This window comes from Elephantulus edwardii, unplaced genomic scaffold (genome assembly GCF_000299155.1).
Source record: "Elephantulus edwardii isolate Elephantulus edwardi_28Jun2011 unplaced genomic scaffold, EleEdw1.0 scaffold00131, whole genome shotgun sequence".
Lineage (NCBI taxonomy): Eukaryota > Metazoa > Chordata > Mammalia > Macroscelidea > Macroscelididae > Elephantulus > Elephantulus edwardii.
This window is the reverse complement of record NW_006399881.1, coordinates 554,171-558,261: the sequence shown is the minus strand read 5'-3', so window position 1 is coordinate 558,261 and position 4,091 is coordinate 554,171.

Below are 4,091 nucleotides of genomic sequence, written 5' to 3'. Positions count from 1 at the left end.
ATTGAGGCTCAATGTCAAGAAGACAAAGATTCTCACCACTGGACCAATTGGCAGCATCAGGATGGATGGTGAAGAGATTGAGATTGTTCACAGCTTTATTTTGCTTCAACATTCAAAGAGATATAAGTCACTCTATGAATAAGTTTTGACAAAATAATGCTGAGAAAAATAACTCAATTACAAAATGGCAAATATTTTTGTGATAGCATTCCTACTCATGATCTAGTTAATGAAAATTTATAAAGATCATTTTTATTTCATTTTATCTATTTCCCTCTTATTGCCATTGAGTTGGAGCTGACTCACAACTGACCCTCCAGTGAATTTTCAGAGCTATAAATGGCATGGGAGGAGAGTGTCCATCTGTCTCAGTTTATTAAATTAGTAGTTTTTAACGGTTATTAAGGATGAGAGAGAGGGGAAATGATGAGCTTTTGTTTACTTTGAGGGAGCTCTGGTGGCCTAGTTGCAAGAAGGTGTACTGCAATCCTGAAGGCACATGATTCGCATCACCAGCTGTTCCAAGGGAGATGGATGGGCAGTCTCCTCCCATGATACTAACTGCCTCTGAAAACTCACTGGAGGGTCAGCTATGGGTCAGTTCTGACTCCAAGGTACCCAAAAACAACAAGCTTCTGTTAAGAGTGATGAAAAAAAATTATAGATGAATGGTAGTGATAATTGCATGTGATGGTCTTGATGTAGCTAAATTGTACCTGGAAAAAAAAGTTTTGAAATGGAAAATGCTTTCTTAGGCATGCACATGAGCTCATATACACATTTATTGCAATATATAAAGCCCCAAAATTTCCCCATAAATGTTAAGATACAGAGAAGCTCAGTAATATCTGCAGTAGTGATACAGAGAAGTGGTAGTTTGGAATGTTGTGTCCTTAATATGTCATATGTCTAGTATTTTTAATAAGTCTTACATGCATCTTCCCTTGAAGCACATCCACTATGAGCTGTAATGACACTTTTGCCCAACAAAATTAATAGAGGGTAACTGGCAACCATTGCATATTTAAACTTCTTGTTGTTGTTATGTGCTGTTGAGTCACTTGCGACTCATAGCGACCCTATGTACAACAGCCCTAAACTCTGCTCTATCCTGTGCCAATCACACTGCCTCTGACACACCCATCTTGATTACCCAAGTCACTGAATCAATCCACCTTGTAGAAGGCCTTCCCCTCCTATGCCTGACCTCCACTCTCCCAAGCATGATGTCCCTCTCCAAGGACCAGTCTCTCCTTACAATATGTCCAAAGTGTGTCAGACAAAACCCCAGAATCCTTGCCTCCAAGTAGCAGTCTGGTTTAACCCTCTCCAGGATGAATCTGTTTGTTTCCTTGGCAGTCCATGGTACATTCAATACTCTTCTCCAGCACCATAGCTCAAAGGCATCAATTCTCCTTCTATCTTTCCTAGTCATTGTCCAACTCTCTGACACATAACAACTGATGGCAAAGACCATGGATTGTATCAGACACACCTTAGTCTCCAGAGTGACACCATTGCTCTTCAGTACCCTGGAGAGGTCCCTAACAGCAGACTGCCCCATTGCAATACGTTTTTTTATTTCCTGGCTACTGGTGCCAAGAGTGTTGACCGTGGAGCCAAGCCGACTAAAGTTGTTAACAATCTCAATCTCTTCACCATCCATCCTGATGCTGCCAATTGGTCCATTGGTGAGAATCTTTGTCTTCTTGACATTGAACCTCAATCCATATTGAAGGCTACAGTCCTTGACGCTCTGCAGCAAGTGTTTCAGGTCCACCTCAGTTTTAGCAAGCAGGGTTGTGTCATATGCATAATACCCATTCTCCTGTCTGCTTTTTTACTTTTTTAAATAGTAGTGGGATAAACATTGATGTACAGTACTTATTTTTGTTGCTGCTTTCAAAACTTTGAATATATACTGAGGAATGTGATTGGTGGCTGTTGTATGACAACTCTCAAGGAATATCATTGCTAATATCAAATGGATCTTGGCTGAAAGTAGAGGAAGATAATTGCTTGAGATTTCTTGATTATGAAAAGGCATTTGACCAAGTAGATCATAACAAAGTATGGGTAACATTGAGAATAAATACCTTAATTGTGCTAATACAGAACCTATACATAGACTAAGAGACAGAAAGTCCAATAGAACAAAGAACTCCTTAAGGGTTTAAAAACAATAAAAAATTATATGTTTCATGGTTATATCCTTCATCACAGTTATTCAATCCACATCCTCATAAAATAATGCAAGAAACTGGATTATCTGAAAGACAACATGATATTAGAATCAGTGGAAGAGTCGTTGACAGCTTATGGTATGCAAAAGATAGAATCTTATTTAATAAAAATGAAGATTTGAAATACTGATGAGTATAAATAAATATAGTCTTCATTATGAATTACACCTGTAGAGGTGTAAAGGGGAAGGAACCCCTAACAAGTAGGAAACTCACAGCCAATGTCAGATGGATCTAGACTGAAAGCAGAGACTGCCAAAGGAATGAAAAAGGGGGAAAATATCAAAGTTGTCAAAATAAAATAATCAAAAAATAATTCTATACAAGTATGGATTTTTGGCAAAGGCTCAAAAACATTAAATAGGAGGGGGGAAGACAGTCTCTAAGAAATGGTGTGGACAAAATTGTCTATTTGCAAAAAAACATACAAGGAGCCATGCCTCACACAACATAAAATATTAATTCAAGATGTGAAACCTATGCTTGGAACAAGAAGCATTCCTTAGAACAGAACAAGAAAACACTGCATGGTTCAAAATCAGGAAAGGAGTGCATCAGGGATGCATCCTGTCCCCATACTTTTTGAATCTGTATGCCGAACAGATAATTCAGGAGGCTAGGCTTTGTGAGGAGGAATGTGGCATCAAGATTGGAGGAAGAGTCATCAACAAACTTCGATATGCAGATGAAACAATCTTACTTGCTTAAACTGATGATGACCTGAAGCATTTGCTGCAAAAGGTCAAGGACTGTAGTCTTCAATATGGATTGAATCTCAACATCAAGAAGACAAAGATTTTCACCACTGGGCCAACTGGCAGCACCATAATAGATAAAGAAGGTTGTTGACAATTACAGTTTGTTTGGCTCCACAATCAACACTCTTGGCACCAGCAACCAAGAAATCAAAAGATGAATTGCACTGGGAAAATCTGCTGTCACGGACCTCTCCAGAGAGCTGAAGAGCAACTATGTCAGTCTGCATACAAAGGTACACCTGATCCAGGCCATGGTCTTGTCAATTAATTGTTATGCTTCAGAGAGTTGGACAATGATGAAGGATAACAGAAGAAGAATAGATGCCTTCAAGTTGTGGTGCTGGAGAAGAGTCTTGAGGATACCATGGACTCCCAAGAAAACAAATTAGTCTTTCTTGGAGAGGGTGAAACCAAGTCTTTCCTTGGAAGCTAGGATTTTGAAGCTCTGCCTCACTTACTCTGGGCACGTGGCCAGGAAAGATTGGGATTTGGAGAAGGACATCATGCTCAGAAGGGTGGACAGACAGCACAGGAGAGGAAGACCCTGGATGAGATGGATTGATACAGTAACTGCGGCAATGGGGGTTGATGTATCAGAATTAGTGAGACTGGCTCAGGACAGGGAAGGCTTTACAGCCGCTGTACACAGGGCCGCTATATATCATAGGCAACTCAATGGCACATAATAACAATAACATACTAGGACAGAATAGGAAGCAAGAGTGGCATCCACTTCCTAAACAATATGCCTCCAGAAACTCTATGAATGTTGATAGATGTCAATAGTTGTAGAGGGGCTTCAGGCCTTTTGTTCATAGGGTTGCTATGAGTCTTGCTCAACTCAAAGGCAACAACAGCAACTGATCTTCTTGCTACATTAATATTTCCTTTTTGAAACTATAGTATCGATGTCTTCAATGATGATTTATAGCTGTATACTTTGCCTTCAAAATTTTGTCAGCTTAACCTTTTGAAGCTTTAGTGCTGGGTCCGTGGGAGGATAGACAATCTCATCCCATGTGATTCACAGCCATTGAAAACTCACAGAAGGGTTAGCTATGGGTCGGTTCCAACTCTATGGTATTCAACA